The sequence below is a fragment of the Schistocerca gregaria genome, chromosome 1 (assembly GCF_023897955.1).
Source record: "Schistocerca gregaria isolate iqSchGreg1 chromosome 1, iqSchGreg1.2, whole genome shotgun sequence".
Taxonomy (NCBI): Eukaryota; Metazoa; Arthropoda; class Insecta; order Orthoptera; family Acrididae; genus Schistocerca; species Schistocerca gregaria.
In genome coordinates, this window is record NC_064920.1 from 239,425,983 (window position 1) to 239,444,247 (window position 18,265).

Sequence of the window (18,265 nt, forward strand, 5' to 3'; positions counted from 1 at the left end):
ATGGATGTGAGTGATGTCCTTAGGTTAGCTAGGTTTAAGTAGTTCTAAGTCTAAGGGACCTATGACCTCAGATGTTAAGTCCCATAGCGCTTAGAGCCATTTGACCCATTTAGCAGCAGCTGTAGTAGTAGTAGTGGTAGACAAAGGCGAAGCTGTGGTAGCATGGATTCTTCCTGTTTCTGTCATTTCAGAGGCCAACAGTTAAGTGATTTACAAGTAGAGTCAACATTTTTAATTCGTCGATTTTAAATGGGAGTGCAGAGTATGTGTGAAATGAGTGTCACTAGGGAGAAGAGTAGTGCAGGCGAAGCATGCTTTGTTATAAATGTCTCCTGTCAAAAAGAACAGTTGGCATTGTTTTCTGAGGAGTGGCAGGTAGCATCCGTGGTCCACTGAGAATTTCTTCGTCATTCTGTAAAGGAAAAAAAAGACTTAGAAATAAGCAGTGTCAGTTGTCTACTGACGCCTTAATTCGTGCTTTAATAAAATACCTACGGAACTCCTCTACATCTAGATATACATCTACATGACTACTCTGCAAATCACACGTGCCAGTCAGAGGGTTTATCGAACCACCTTCACACTAGTTTTCTATTATTCCACTGTCGAACAACCAGGGGAAAGAAAAGAACATCCATATCTCTCGGTGCGAGCTGTGATTCCCCTTACTTACTTACGATAAACGTTTCTGCCTGTGGCGGTCGGCGTCAACAAAATATTTTTGCATTCGCAGGAGAAAGTTGGTGAATGAAATTTCGTGAGAAGAACCCGCCGCATCGAGCAACGCCTTTCTTTTAATTACATCCATCCCAAATTTTGTGCCACGTCCGTGACACTCTCTTTCTTTCTCGATAATGCAAAATGTGCTGCCTTTCTTTTAAATATCTCGATATGCTCCATTAATTCTCTCAGGTAAGGACCCCACACCGCCCAGCAGTATTCCAAAACAGGACGGACAAGCGTAGTGAACGCGGTCTCTTTAGTATATCTGTTGCATGTTCTGAGTGTTCTGCCAATAAAACAAAGTCTTTGGTTCGTCTTCTCCACAATATATCCTTTTCTGCTTTCCAGTTTAAGTTGTTCATAATTGTAAATCCTAGGTATTTAGTTGAATTTACGGCCTTCAGATTTCATTTATTCATCGTGGAACCGGAGTTTAAGGGATTCCTTTTAACACTCATGTGGGTGACCTCACACGTCTCATTATTTAGGATCAATAGCCAATTTTCGAACCATTCAGATATCTTCTCTAAATCGTTGGTTTGATCATCTGATGTATTTAGTAATGATAAATGACAGCATGAGCTGCAAACAACTTAACACGACTGCTCAGATTGTCCCCTAAATTGTTTGTAAGAATCAGGAAAAGAAGAGAGCCTACAACACTACCTTGTGGAACACTAGAAATCACTTGCGGTTTACTCGATGATTTTCCATCAATTACTACGAACTGGACCTCTCTGACAGGAAATTACGACTCCAGGTGCATAATTGACATAATCTTCCACAAGCACGCAATTTGATTTCAAGCCGCTTGTCAGGTACGGTGTCAAAAGCCTTTTAGAAATCTGTAAATATAGAACAAATTTGAAATCCCTCGTCAGCAGCATTCAACAATTCGTGTGAGTAAAGCGTTAGTTGTGTATCACAATAATTATGTTTTCTAAATGCGTGTTAACTATGTGTCAATACACCGTTCTCTTCGGTGTAATCGATAATGTTCGAACAAAATATATGTTCCAAAATCCTGCTGCATATAGACGTTAATGACATGGGCCTGTAAATTAATGGATTACTCCAATTGCCTTCCTTGAACATTGGTGTGGCCTGTCCAACTTTACGTCTCTACGAGCGAGCGGTTGTATGCAACAGCATACACTGAAAAGTACAAACTGGTACGCAATCTGGATCGGAAGACTTGTTTTTAGAAATAAATGGGTTCATAGAAAACATGATAGTGGTGAGAGTTGGGCGGTGAAGAGGGGGGAGGGGGTCTAGCTAACATCTGATCACATTCTGGTATGATCACCTAAGAACGTTTTTGAACCACTGCTCTGCTACAACATGCGGTACCTAAATGGAATTTGTCAGATCATTATCTCAGTATTTCAAACGTCATCACATATGTTGCTGATACTTTTCGTGCCCAAACATCTCACAACTGTACCAGGAATATAAATGGGGCTTTAACTTTGCTTGGACTGATAGTTCCTATCACATTCCTGAATATTGACCATTCCTCTTGAGACACACCATATAGGTTGAGAGATACTGTATATGACCCCAGATTGAAATTTTCACTCTGCAGCGGAGTGTGCGCTGTTGTGAAACTTCCTGGCAGATTAAAGCTGTATGCCGGACCGAGACTCAAACTCGGGACCATTGTCTTTTGCAAGCAAGTGTTCTGCCGACTCAGCTACCCAAGCACAACTCACGACCCGTCATCACAGTTTTAATTCTGCCATTACCTCGACTCCTACCTCCGAACTTCACAGAAGCTCTCCTGCGAAACTTGCAGAACTAGCACTCCTGGATGAAAGGATATTGCGGAGACATGGCTTTGCAATAGACAGGGGGATGTTTCCAAAATGAAATTTTTACTCTGTAACTGAGTGTGCCTCTGATAGGAAACATCCTGGCAGATAAAAACTGTGTACCGGACCAAGACTCGAACCCTTTCGCGGGGAAGTACTCTACCATCGCAACTAAAGGTTTCGTAAGTCGTGCTTGGATAGCTCAGTCGGTAGAGTACTTGCCCGCAAAAGACAAAGGTCCCGAGATCGAGCTTTGGTCCGGCACACTGCCCTGCAGTTGTCTGCGTTGTCTCTTTCTTCCTTCTTTATAAAGTGTTTTCTCTAAGAAGTATTTTAATCTGCCTCGGACGATACCTGAATGACATATTAAGTGGATGATTTTGCACAGAACAGAAACGCACAGAATTCATGGCGAAACAGGGTAAACATGTTAATTATTTCTTGCTAGTAATTTATGGGGTTGTGACCATACAGTCCGACCATGCAGCTGTTAGCAATAAATTGCATTATAGACATTTTCATTCTGTGAGATGTACTCTCCGCGACGGGAAAGTTCGAGGCTGTCGGAGAGCGCTACCAACTTCATAGATAAAAAAAACGCAGAATCTAGTAGGTAACCACCTGGAAAACGAGAAAATTGGTGATCATGGATTTCCGCCAGCAGCATTCATATCTAATAGTCATTCTGGGGGCTAGCAGAGAATACGCACCAAAAACTGTCTCAGCAAATTAGAAAGCAGGGATGATTAGAGTGTTCAACAAACAGCCACAATTAAAGATTGTAAGAGAGAAATAATGGCTTCAGATCGAGGCAATGCTGACTGACACGACAAAACAGTGATTTATTGAAGGAAATGCTGGAAAGTCTTATCGAAAGTATGTGGCGTGGGATCATCCTGTGACTGACTGGCGCTTCTTAAGAAACTCGTGATTAGCTCTCACCACACAGGTAGGCGTGGTAAAGTTTCCTCCCAGCGGAGACGTGGTGCATTCAGTTCTCTTGTAGGCTTTGTTGATTCAAGATAACGTGTACAGACGTAGTGCCAGACCATCTTGGTAACTGATAACTGTCTTGTGACTCGCTGCTGCCAGCAAAGTTAAAGCCCCATTTATATTCCTGGTACAGTTGTGAGATGTTTGGAAACGAAAAGTATCAGCAACATATGTGATGACGTTTGAAATTTTGAGACAATGCTCTGACAAATTCCATTTAGGGACCGCATGTTGCATCAGAACAGTGGTTCCTAAACATTTCATAGCTTTGGTTACTGATAATAACTTGACACCAGTGCCTGTGAGTTTAATTTCTACACCACAGCACTGAAGATGATCACTATGTGATTGAAAATCGATTTTACTGTCTATAAACCATCAATATTATAGCCAACGCTGACCTTCCTTCTAATCTCATGTCTTCGCTCGATAAAGGACTAAATTTCCTTTCGTTGCTCATCGTAGTCATTGTGCTGGACCATTTAAGTAAAGCATTGCGAACAATTTTAAAGAGTTTGCAGAGTTCAAAATCCATTGCTTAAACTTTGCGTATGATTCATATTAGCTCATACTTTGCTGTTTATGAAATGTAAATAAAATATTGAAATTTTATTTAAAATTGAGAGCAGAACGATATCTCATTTCAGTCTCGAGTTAATTGTTTTTATATCCGGTGAAATGTTGCTCACAGCACGCTCAATACCGGTCCGGTGTATCGGGAATCATTTGGTAGTAACAATCGTCATATTTCATAAGCGATCCAAGGATCGAACCGAGGTTTTTCACAAATCACAGCAAGCAAAGAGGCATGTATGGTGTCTGGTAAACAGTCGAAACATCTATATTCAGCGAGATATGGAAACAACTTCTTCGCCACAGCGAGAGGATCGAAGGAATGGATCACATAAACAGCTCAAAAGCGCTTAAAGAAAACCCTGTGGACCCCTTGATAGACGTCCTCAGCACCTTTGGAGCGGCGTAGCATGACGAGATAACTCATCTACAACAGTCAAAGGTCTAATATTTTGTACAGTAATCATTAATTTGCATAGTGCATACTGCACTATTCAAGGCTTTGCGTTTTACAGAGCAGACAGATCAATGAGTGTCTGCCACGAAACATGAGCGTGGTGTTTTTGACTTCCGGAGCGAGCTTCTTACTTGAGCTAACTTCATTTGCAAGGGCCCTGATGGCTTAATATACGTCCCCTGTACGCTGGGATCGGACTTCCCCCAATTCGGTGTGACGATCTGTCTGAAGGGCAGAGTTCCGTCTGGCAGCCAGCCCGCTGTAGGTATACGTGCTGAGCTGGGCTGCTTCACCTGAGCGGCTCTTTTATGGAAGAGAGGCCGTAACTCGCAAACGCCCGTCCCTCGCCCCCGCCAGTAACGATTCGGCCCTCATGCCACCTGCCCGCCACGTCCTCCGGACACCGCCAGCGCAACAACCGCGCCCGAGTATCTGCACTAGAGCGTCAGCAAAATCCCACAAACCATACAGTGTTATAAGAAGTATTTTGCTTATGGAAAAGGGTAGAGAAATCTTTGCTGTTTTTATAGATTTAGAAAAGACTTTTGACAGAGTTCAGTGCAACAAGCTGTTGGATATCTTGAAGAGGAAAGGAGTAGATTGGAAAGATAGACGACTGATAGAAAATCTATATTTACACCAGAAAGTAAGAATAAGGACTGGAAATGAAATGTCAGAAGGTAGCAGCATTGGCAGAGGTGTTAGACAAGGTTGTTGCCTTTGCCCACTGTTGTTTAACGTATACCTTGAAGAGATTATTGCGAAAAGCTTAGATTGGAAAAGAGGAATATGGATTGGTGGAAAGAGAATAGAATGTTTAAGATTTGTTGATGACATGATCTTAGTGGCAGAAAGTTAGCAGACAGTGAATAACGTGCTCAAAGATCTGAATGAAGCTTTTGTGGAATATGGAATGCAAATAAACACAAAAAAAAACAAAGAGTACGGTCATCAGTACAAGACGCAGACTGTCCAATATTAAAATAGGACAATCTACCATTAGCCAAGTAAGTGCATTTAAATATCTCGGAGGTGAAAACTCGAATTGCCATAGCGGAGGAGGCATTCGACAGAAAGAGGAGACTCTTATGTGGCAAATTAGATAAAGGACTAAGGAAAAGACTTGGCAAATGTTTTGTCTGGAGTGTGGCACTATATGGGGCAGAAACATGGACACTGAGACGAGAGGATGAAAAAAAGTTAGAATCATTTGAGATGTGGATGTGGAGGAGAATGGAGGTAATAAGCTGGATGGAAAGAGTGAGTAATGAAAGAGTATTGGAAAGGGTTGGTGAGAGAAGATGTCTGCTGAAGGTTGTAAGAGAAAGGGAAAAGAACTGGTTGGGACATTCATTGAGAAGGGATTGCTTGCTAGTAGATGCTTTGGAAGGATTGATTTGTGGGAGAAGACTGAGAGGAAGCAGGATATACAAAATGATAGACGACATAAAGGAAAGAGGAAATTATGCAGACCTGGAGCCTGGAGAACTACCGTTTGAAAACATGCCTTTAGGCAGAACACTGATGATGAAGATAACCCTGTGAAAGCGCATAAATAAATCGCTCCATTGCTTCCTGGAAGAACAATTTCGTGGCGTCATTCTCGGTTTTGTAGCTAGGTCAGGGTTGTTTTTGTTCACTTGACCTTCGAACGAGTTCCTTTGTCGTCAGTATCAAGGATTAATTATCTTACTAAGAGGTCCATAGAGTAGGTATCTCTGTGGAGTAAGCAGGTTTTTTTTTTTCACCAATAAACATTGATTCTCAAAGTTACACGATTTACTATGGCGTAAGATTAGTCCGTAAGTGCTCTGCGGATATGGAAATTTAGTAATCACTAATATAGACAGATTTCGTAGAAAATTGTCATGTATTTTGTACATAAGTTCCATAGGGATCTTAATAATTTGCATTCGCTATCTGAAACGAACTTGGCTTAAAGCTTTTAAGGGTAAGATATGAATACAAAAATGCCTCTGAGCACTATGGGACTTAACATCGATGGTCATCAGTCCCCTAGAACTTAGAACTACTTAAACGTAACTAACCTAAGGAAATCACACAACACCCAGCCATCACGAGGCAGAGAAAATCCCTGACCCCGCCGGGAATCGAACCCGGGAACCCGATATGAATACATTCTGGTTCTTCGTGAAAGTATCACAGCTTTGATATTACTATGTTTTCTTCCAGGAACCGAATGTGCCCATATTTTTAGTTACTATACAGGACTTGATTGTGATGCCGATTCTTTGATGCTGCAGCAGCACTGCGAAATTGCTTCCTAGAATATAATAATGCAAGTGTCGCGGGAAGAACCAGCTTTGGAGCTGAGACGTGGGCAAATTAGCGATTTGTGACTGTCCATTGACTTTAACGACGTTTCTTTATTCATGCTTCATTTTATAATAGGTAAGTTCACAAGAAATTTGACCGCATCCAAATTTCTACTTTACTACAGAATAAACATTTCGGTCGGTAATCTGTAAACAGAGTTCGACTGCCGTCATTTTGGGAAGAATTAATGAAGTGTTCAATATGGAGACAGATGTTAAAAGCATTCAAGTTTAAAAGGTGCGTCTTCTTCGTCTTGAGGAGCGCCAACGCTGCGCCACATAAGGAAACCTCTGATGCAAAAAGGAAGCAGCGAATTCTGAGACCCAGCTGGCAATAGCTAGTCGCTTGACCACCTAGCAAGTTGACACCAAAACTACTCTTTTCAGCAGTAGGCACAACTAGTCTGAGGAGCGAACAAACTAATAAAGCCATTCAGCATCAGCGCTCCGGCTCCCTCTGTAACTTCTTCTTTGAAGGTCTAACAGCTGCTGCATCGCCCCTGGGCGCGTTTTGTGGATGTGTACGCTCCGCCATGTTGCAATAAAGTTTAACGGCTCGTTACTTCGGACACCGTCTAGTAATGACGCTCGCATTCGATCGCCGTTTCGGTCGTTTGGCGATCGCGAACATTTCGCGATACTGCGGAAGATCAGCAGCGCCGGCCATGTGGTGACGTTCACCGAAATCTGTCACCCCTTTCCTGTCACCTTGCCGAAGCATAGTTCTCATAGTTCAGTATTCTTCGTCCGAATTGCTCTAGAGTTACGTTTGTGTATTTATAAGTCACTGCTGCCTCTACACAATTAGGTGACAAAAGTTAAAGGTACCTCCTAATATCGTCACGGATTTCCTTTTGTCCAGCGCAGAGCAGCAGGTCGACGCAGCATGGATTCAACAAGTCGTTGGAAGCCCCCTGCAGAAATAATGAGCCACGCTGCCTCTGTACTCGTCCATAATTGCAGAAGTGTCGCCAGCGTAGGATTTTGTGCACCAGCTGACCACTCGATTATGTCCCATAAATGTTCGGTTGGCCAAATCATACGCCAGAATTGTTCAAAATGGTTCAAATGGCTCTAAGCACTAAGGGACTTAGCATCTGAAGTCATCAGTCCCCTAGACCTAGAACTACTAAAACCTAACTAACCTAAAGACATCACACACATCCATGCCTGAGGCAGGATTCGGACCTGCGACCGTAGCAACAGCGCTGTTCCGAATTGAAGCGCCTAGAACCGCTCGGCCAAGCGGCCGGCATAATTGTTCAGAATGTTCTTCAAACCAATCACATAAATCGATACCCGGTGAGACAGCGCATTCCCATCCATAAAAATTCCATCGTTGTTTGGGACCAGGAAGTTCATGATTGGCTGAAAATGGTCTCCAACAGCCGAACACAAACATTTCCACTCGATTATTGGTTGTTTTGGAACAGAGGACTCAGTCCATCCAGGTAAACACAGCCTACACCATTATGGAGACACTACCAGCTTGCAGAGTGCCTTTTTAACAATTTGGGTTCATTGCTTGGTGGGGTCTCCGCCGCACTCGAACCCTCCCATCAGCCCTTACCAACTGGACTCATCTGACCAGGTCATGGTTTTAAAGTCGTCTTGGGTCCAAAAGACAACGTCACGAGCCCAGGGTAGGCGCTGCAGACGATGTGTTGTTAGCAAAGGCACTCGCGTCGATCGTCTGTTGCCGATGAACACCATATTTCGTAGCACTGCCTTAGCCCACACGTTTGTCGTTCGTCTTACATTGATTTCTGCGGTTATTTCACGGGGTGTCGGTTGTCCATGGTGAGAGAAGAATGGCAGCTAACTTTAAATACAGATAAATGTAAATTAATACAGATAAATACGAAAAAGAAACCCATAATGTTTGAATACTCCATTAGGAGCGTAGCGCTTCACACAGAAACGTCGATTAAATATTTGGGCGTAACATTGCAGAGCGATATGAAGTGGGACAAGCATGTAACGGCAGTTGTGGAGAAGACAGATGGTCGTCTTCGGTTCATTGGTAGAATTTTGGGAAGATGTGGTTCATCTTTAAAGGAGACCGCTTATAAAGCACTAATACGACCTATTCTTCACTACTACTCGAGCGTTGGGATCCCTATCAGATCGGATTGAGGGAGGACATAGAAGCAATTCAGAGGCGGGCTGCTAGATTTGTTACTGGTAGGTTTCATCGTCACGCGAGTGTTACTGAAATGCTTCAGGAACTCGGATGGGAGTCTCTAGAGGAAAGGAGGAGTTCTTTTCGTGAATCGCTACTGAGGAAATTTAGGGAACCAGCATTTGAGGCTGACTGCAGTACAATTTTACTGCCGTCAAATTACATTTCGCGGAAAGACCACACAGATAAGATAAGAGAGATTAGGGCTCCTACAGAGGCATATAGGCAGTCATTTTTCCCTCGTTCTGTTTGGGAGTGGAACAGGGAGAGAAGATGCTAGTTGTGGTACGAGGTACCCTCCGCCACACACCTCATGGTGCATTGCGGAGTATGTATGTAGATTTAGATGTAGATGTGGAGCTAATGCCTGAAAGGTGGGTCTCAGAATACTGAATTCCCTAACGATTTCCGAAATGGAATGTCCGCTGCGTCTAGCTCCAACAACCCTTCCGCGTTCGGGGCCTGTTAATTCCCGTCGTGTGGGCATAATCACGTCGGAAACATTTTCACGTGAAACACCTGAGTACAAATGACAGCTCTGCCAATGCACAGTACTTTTATACCTTGTATACGCCATACTACCGCCATTTGTATACGTGCTTATCGATATCCCATGATTTTAGTCGCCTCGGTGTATGTCGTTCTGTGAACGTGTCTATGTTAGTGGAGGCTACCCTTGGTTAAGAGTACTTTTTTTCTGTGATACTTCCAGAATATATCTTTTTGTATTAGTTTCTAAATCTTTTATTTGTGTTGCGATTTCCACCAACCTTCCCCCAGTATCAATTCAAATCAGTGGCTTCCTGCAAGTACGGTCTAGTCTATGCCTTCCCACAGTCTAATACTGGCTAGAATAATGAGTCCCGATTGATTATCAATATTTATTTCGCCTGCTAACCGGGGAAAATTCTTTCCATTCAGGCCGCCTATGATACGAAAAGTGTGTCAGTGTAGTTGTGTAGCGCTGTGGCACAGCTGGAAGTGGAGCGAGCGCCGCAGCTTTCGGCGGCCCGGGGCTATTTTATTCGTCGCGGCGGGAATTTTATGAGGCGCCTGGTCCGTGCAGTTATGCCATCGTGTTGTTGTTTGGCCAGCCTTTTTCGGGCGCGCCGCATTCCAGGGGCGGCAGGGCAGCGGAGCGGCCACCGCGGAATGCGGCCGGCATTCGGCCAGACAGGACAGCACAGGACAGAACAAGAGGGGACGTGGCGCTGCCGGCGCTGCCGGCACTGCAGCTCTTCCGGCCGACGTCCGGTCCTCACCCCGGCCCCTTCTCTGCCGTGCAGTACGTACACACTGGCAAAGGCGCATCTTTTACAGCAACCTGACATTTGGCGAGGTAATGTGGCGGCGATAGAACTTTCTACATCTACATTTACATTTATACTCCGCAAGCCACCCAACGCTGTGTGACGGAGGGCACTTTACGTGCTACTGTCATTGCCTCCCTTTCCTTTTCCAGTCGCGTATGGTTCGCGGGGAGAACGACTGCCGGAAAGCCTCCGTGCGCGCTCGAATCTCTCTAATTTTACATTCGTGTTCTCCTCGGGAGGTATAAGTTAGGGGGAAGCAATATATTCGATACCTCATCCAGAAACGCACCCTCTCAAAACCTGGACAGTAAGCTACACAGCGATGCAGGGCGCCTCTCTTGCAGAGTCTGCCACTTGAGTTGGCTATGCATCTCCGTAACGCTATCACGCTTACCAAATAACCCTGTGACGAAACGCGCCGCTCTTCTTTGGATCTTCTCTATCTCCTCCGTCAACCCGATCTGGTACGGATCCCACACTGATGAGCAATACTCAAGTATAGGTCGAACGAGTGTTTTGTAAGCCACCTCCTTTGTTGATGGACTACATTTTCTAAGGACTCTCCCAATGAATCTCAACCTGACACCCGCCTTACTAACAATTAATTTTATATGATCATTCCACTTCAAATCGTTCCGCACGCATATTCCCATATATTTTACAGAAGTAACTGCTACCAGTATTTGTTACGCTACCATATAATCACACAATAAAGGATCCTTCTTTCTATGTATTCGCAATACATTACATTTGTCTATGTTAAGGGTCAGTTGCCACTCCCTACACTAAGTTCCTATCCGCTACAGATCTTCCTGCATTTCAATGTAATTTTCTAATGCTGCAACTTCTCTGTATACTACAGCATCATCCGCGAAAAGCCGCATGGAACTTCCGACACTATATACTATGTCATTTATATATATATTGATAAAAGCAATGGTCCCATAACACTCACCTGTGGCACAGCACAGCTTACTTTAACGTCAGTAGACGTCTCTCCATTGAGAACAACATACTGTGTTCTTTTTGCTAAAAACTCTTCAATCTAGCCACACAGCTAGTCTGATATTCCGTAGACTCTTACTTTGTTTATCAGGTGACAGTGCGGAACTGTACCGATCGCCTTCCGGAAGTCAAGGAAAGTGGCATCTACCTGGGAGCCTTATTTAATATTTTCTGGGTATCATGAACAAATAAATCGAGTTGGGTCACACACGATCGCTGTTTCCGGAACCCATGTTGATTCCTACAGAGTAGATTCTGGGTCTCCAGAAATGACATGATACGCGAGCAAAAAACATGTTCTAAAATTCTACAACAGATCGATGTCAGACATACAGGTCTATAGTTTTGCTCATTTGCTCGGAGACCCTCTTTTCCAATCATTTGGAACCTTCCGTTCCTCTAGGGACTTGTGGTACACGGCTGTTAGAAGGGGGGCAAGTTCTTTCGCGTACTCTGTGTAAAATCGGATTGGTATCCCATCAGGTCCAGTGGACTTTCCTCTGTTGATTGATTTCAGTTGCTTTCATATTCCTTGGACACTTATTTCGATGTCAGCCATTTTTTCGTTCGTGCGAGGATTTAGAGAAGGAACTGCAGTGCGGTCTTCCTCTGCGAAATAGCTTTGGAAAAAGGTGTTTAGTATTTCAGCTTTACGCTTGTCATCCTCTGTTTCAATGCCATCATCATCCCGGAGTGTCTGGATACGCTGTTTCGATCCACTTACTGATTTAACGTAAGACCACAACTTCCTACGATTTGCTGTCAAGTCGGTACTTAACTTTGTGTATGATACGACTACGATTTTCTGAAACGAAATGATGTAATCATTACGAGGTGGTCAAAATAAATTCTGTAGTTGAGTTTAATACATACATTGTAGAATCATGTTATGAGAAGAACATCACTTTTTTTTTTTTTTTTTTTTTTTTGTGTTTGTTTGTTTTGAGTCATCTGTCTTGTGACTGGTTTGATGCAGCCCGCCACGAATTCCTCTCCTGCACCAACCTCTTCATCTCAGTGCAGCGTTTGCAACCTACATCCTCAATTATTTGCTTGCTGTATTCCAATCTCTGTCTTCCTCTACAGCTTTTGATCTCTGCAGCTCCCTCTAGTACCATGGAAGCTATTCCCAGGCGTCTTAACAGATGTCCTATCATCCTGTCCCTTCTCCTTGTCAGTGTTTTCCATTCATTCCTATCCTCTCCGATTCTGCACAGAACCTCCTCGTTCTTTACCTTATCAGTTCACTTAATTTTCAACATTCTTCTGTAGCACTACATCTCAAATGCTTCGATTACCTTCTGTTACGGTTTTCGCACTGCCATGTTTCATTATCATACAATTCTGCGCTCTCAGAAAGTTCCTCCTCACATTAGGGCCTATGTTTGATACAAGTAGACTTCTCTTGGCCAGGAATGCCCGTTTTGCCAGTGTTAATCTCCTTTTGACGTCCTACTTGCTCCGTCCGCCATTAGTTAGTTTGCTGCCTAGGTAGCAGATTCCTTAACTTCATCTACTTCGTGACCATCAATCCAGGTGTAAAGTTTCTCGCTTTTCTGATTTCTGCTACCTCTCTTTCCTTTCGTCTTTCTTCAGTTTACTCTCAATCCATATTCTGCACTCATTAGACTGTTCTTTCCATTCACCAGATCATGTAATTCTTCTCAAAAAATGGTTCAAATGGCGCTCAGCACTATGGGACTTAACATCTGAGGTCATCAGTCCCCTAGACTTAGAACTACTTAAACCTAACTAACCTAAGGGCATCACACACATCCATGCCCGAGGCAGGATTAGAACCCGAGACCGTAGCATCAGTGCAGATCCGGACTGAAACGCCTAGAACCGCTTGGCCACAACGGCCAGCGTAATTCTTCTCCGCTTTCACTCAGTACAGTAATGTCATCAGCGAATCGTTTCATTAATACTCTATCACCTTGAATTTTAATTCCATTCCTGAACCTATGTTTTATTTCCATCATTGTTTCTTCGATGTACAGATTGAACAGTGCAGGAAAAAGACTACATGCCTGTCTTACTCTCTTTTTAATCCGAACACTTCGTTTTTGATCGTCCACTCTTATTATTCCCCCTTGGCTCTTGTACATATTGTGTATTACCCGTCTGTCCCTATAGTTTACCCCTATTTTTTTCAGGATCTTGCAGCATTTTGCATTGTCGAACGTTTTTGCCAGGCCGACATATCCTATGAACTCGTCTTGATTTTTCTTTAGTCTTGCTTCTGTTATCAACCACAACGTCAGAATAGCCTCTCTGGTGCCTTTACCTTTCCTAAAGCCAGATCGTCATCTAACAAATCCTCAATTTTCTTTTCTATGCTTCTGTGTATTATTCTTCTCTTTAAATTGGATGCATGAATTCCTAAGTTGATTTTGCGATAATTCTCGCACTTGTCAGCTCTTGCAGTGGCGTGTGGATGATTTGTAACCAGACTCATAGATTCTTCACACCAACGTGAAAAGTCATTTTGTTCCCACTTCCCCAGTGATTTTAGAAATTCTGATGGAATGTTAGTATCTCTTCTGCCTTACTTGATCTTAAATTCTCCAAAGCTCCTTTAAATTTTGATTCTAGTACTGGATCCCCTATCTCTTCTAAATCGATTCCTGTTTCTTCTTCTATGACATCGGACAACTCTTCTCCCTCATAGAGGCCTTCAATGTACTCTTTCCACCTATCCGCTTTCTCCTCTGCATTTGGTAGTGGAATTCCCATTGTACGTTTAAAGCAGACTATAGTTTACGTAAGAACACCCAAATACGAGGTTTGGAACTTAAATAGTGGGAACTATTTATTCACAGCCGATAAAAACGAGTTACATGTTTGCGTCTGTTACTGTCCTTCAAAGCAATCACCAGCGTTGTGTATAACTCGTTGCTACCGATGTGGAAGGCGTAGTATACCGTTAGCAGAGCCTGTTTTGTTGATGGTGCGAATGGAGCGGTCTACTGCCTGTAGAATCTCTGGAACAGTTCTGAAACGAATCCCACGAAGTAGTTCCTTCATCTTTGGAATCAAATTAGTCACAAGGGCCGGCCGCGGTGGTCTCGTGGTTCTAGGCGCGCAGTCCGGAACCGTGCGACTGCTACGGTCGTAGGTTCGAATCCTGCCTCGGGCATGGATGTGTGTGATGTCCTTAGGTTAGTTAGGTTTAAGTAGTTCTAAGTTCTAGGGGACTAATGACCACAGCAGTTGAGTCCCATAGTGCTCAGAGCCATTTGAACCATTTGAGTCACAAGGACTTAAGTCCGGGGAGTATGGTGGATGGTACAGTACTTCCCAGTCCCATCGACCGAATAGAGGAGTCACAGCTTGTGCTGTATGCGCCTGCGCATTGTCGTCCAAAATGATGGGTGGGCTGCGCAGAAAGTTTCGCTGCTTCTTCCGCGAAGATGGTCGTAGGTGATGCTCCAAAAACGAAGAGTCAATGCACACTATTACTTCCACATCGCTGGTAACGTGTTCTACACAACGCTGGTGACTACTTTGAAGGACAGTAACAGGTGCCAACATGTAACTCATTTGTATCGGTTGTGAATAAATAGTTGCCACTATCTTAGTTCCAACCCTCGTAAATAAAGACACTTGTTGTTATCAACGACGAATAGCGAGTTCTACTTACAGGACCACTTTCATAACGACCACATTATTCGAAGAAAAGCCAAAGTTGATCAAAACTGGTTAAAACACATCATTAAGATACGTATGTTAATACTCGATTTATTAAACGTCTTAAAATATACATAAACTATTTAAACACTACCGATATTTCAGATAAGACAAACTTTAACGTAATTATTTAGGCTTATACACAGCACAAAAGGAAAAATAAGTGCACTGTTTCTAGTTATGCTTGCGTTGAGACATATTCCTTTGCTTCTATTTTCCGTCTGCTGTAAGAAAAATTACAGCCATCGCGACTTATACATTGAACAATATGTCTAAATTCTAAGGGTAACGTAGCTGTATCAGTTCAACCCCATTTCTTATGACTGTTGTACCAGTAAAGAAACAGCTGTTTACAAGTGCTTTACGCTCGTCGCCGTATTTTGATTCTAAAGTGCTGGCTTCAGTGACACATAGCACTGTATAAGGTATTGCCAATCTAGTACTGTATGTCTGTGGCTGTCCGGCACAAAACAGCGACTCCCAGCCTATCTCTAACCATTGCGGGGCTACCCGTCGCTAAATCTACCGACAATGCTGTGATCTTTCTCGGCCTCACTGATTACTGCGGTTGAACCGTGTTACTAGTTTCATTTTTCATCACGTCTCGATGATCGACCCAGTTATCTTCCTCAAGTGCTGCGTTCGACACCCGGGTTCATACCGTGGATCAATAGCGCGGAAAACACGTGAGAGATAATGTCATTTCTACATCCACGTGTATACTCTACAAGCCACCGTGCCGTTCGTAACGGAAATCGCCTTGCATCACTACTAGTTCTTTTCATCTGACAAATTTACCATTAATTTCTTTTATCTTCGTGGTCATTACGCGAAATGTATGTTGGCTGCAATAGCATCATTCTGCCGTCAGTTTCAAATGCTGGTTCCCTAAATTTTCTCAGTAGTGGTCCTAGAAAAGGATGTCGCGACCCTCCACGGATTTCCATTTGACTTCCCAAATATCTCCGTAACTCTTGAGTATTTTACACATTTTTTTTCGGTTTCAGATTCAGCGAGAACAGCATGGGACGATGGTGGGGGTCTGGCCAGTAGCAAGCAGACAGGCAGTAGACTCGGGTGGCAGCTGTGGCGTCTGTCGTAGTACCGCGAAATACTTTCGATCACCAAACGACGAAACGGCGATCGAATCCGAGCATTATTACTAGACTGTTCTCGAAATAACGAGCCGTTAAACTCTATCGACAAGATGGGTCGTTGGCGATATGGCAGCTGATGGACCTTCCAAGAAGATTTTGTGACTTGTTTGATGCGGCCCGCCACGAATTGCTCTCCTCTGTCAAACTTTCCATCTCAGAGTAGCACGTGCAAACTACGTCCTTAATTATTTTCTGGGTGTATTCCAGTCTCTCTCTATACTTTTTATCTAGTATCGTGGAGGTTATTCCCTGATGTCTTAATAGGTTTCCTATCATGCAGTCCCTTCTTCTTGTCATTGATTTCCACATATCGGTTTCCTCACCGATCCTGCGGAAAACCTCTCCATTTCATTCTTATCAGTCCACCTAATTTTCAACATTCGTCTGTAGTACCACATTTCAGATGCTTAGATACTCTTCCGTCCGGTGTCCACACTCCATATTTCACCACCGGTAGCAAATCTAACAGCCCGCCTCTGAATTGTTTCGATGTTTTCCTTTAATCCGACACGATGCGGATCCCAAACGCTCGAGCAGTACTCAAAAATAGGTCGCATTACCTACCATTACACGGTCTCCCTTACAGATGAACCGCACGAACCTAAAATTCTCTCAGTAAACTGAAGTCCATCGTTCCGATTTCTCTAATACAATCCTTACACGCTCCTTCCAATATCACTTTGCTACGTTCCACCCACATATTTAAACGACGTGACTCTCTCAAGCAGCACATTACTAACGCTGTATTCCAAAAATTACGTGTTTGCTTTTCTTACTCATCTAAATTGACTTACATTCTTCTAGGGTTTGAGCTAGTTACCATTCATCACACCAACTAGAAACTGCGGCTAAGTCATCTTCTGTCCTCCTACCGTCATTCACAATGACACCTTATCGTACACCACTGCATCATCAGCAAGCAGCCGTAGATTGTTGCCCACCATGTCCGCCAAATCGTTTATACATACAGAAAATAAAAGCTCACCTATCAAACTTCCCTGGAGCAATCCTAACGATGCTCTTGTCTCTAACGAACACTCACAGCCAAAGACAACGTACTAGATTCAATTACTTAAGAAGTCTTCGAGTCGCTCACATACTTGGGGACCTATTGCATTTGCTCGTACCTTCGTTAACAGTCTGCAGTGGGGCACCACCTCAACTGCTTATCAGAAATCTGGAAGCATGGTATCTGCCTGTTGCCCTTCATCCACAGATCGTAGTACATTCTGTGAAAAAAGGGCAAGCTGAGATTCGCACGAGCGGTGCTTTCTGAAACCACACTGTTCCGTGGACAGAAGCTTTTCCGTCTCAAGGAAAAATTATTACGAATGCATTCAAACTAAGAATATGTTCAAGAATTCTGTCGGGAGGAGATATTCCGCAATGTATACATGTTCCACACGTGCGCTGAAAGAAACGTCCACTTCTCAGTATGCTGATCTACCTAACAAGTTGTCGAGACTATTACGTTGTACCAACGTCCATAAAAATTACTAAACAGTGGTACAACACCATCAATACTTCACGCTTTTCTTTGAGTCGAGGCATCGAGTATCTTATTACTAAAGACTAAAGCCATCACCTAACCACTCGGCCTGAGGTATAGGTCGTGTATCTAATGGCTTACAGGAGCAACAAAAATCTTGTTTTAAACACTTCATATGATTGATGACCAAATTTAAAAATTTAAAACGTTATCCTAATACAGTCATTAAGAAGTATAATCTTATGTTAAAGGTTTAACACAACAAGTCAGATGTTACAGCTGGAAACCGCATACCTCTTCAGGCAGCGTAACTGATGGTGAACAAGTTACCCAGATTGTATTCATTCAGCATTGCCAAGTTAGTACACTCAGGGACTTCCCACAAATTTGAGGCATAATTTCAGACCATTTCGAAACGTCTCCTAGCCGACAGCCCCTACAAAATAATGAAGTGGACAGATTTATCGTTAAGTAGGTGTTCGCTGTTCATGCAGTAAAACTTCAGTAGGAGGCATCCTTTAGTGCTTCTTTACCAT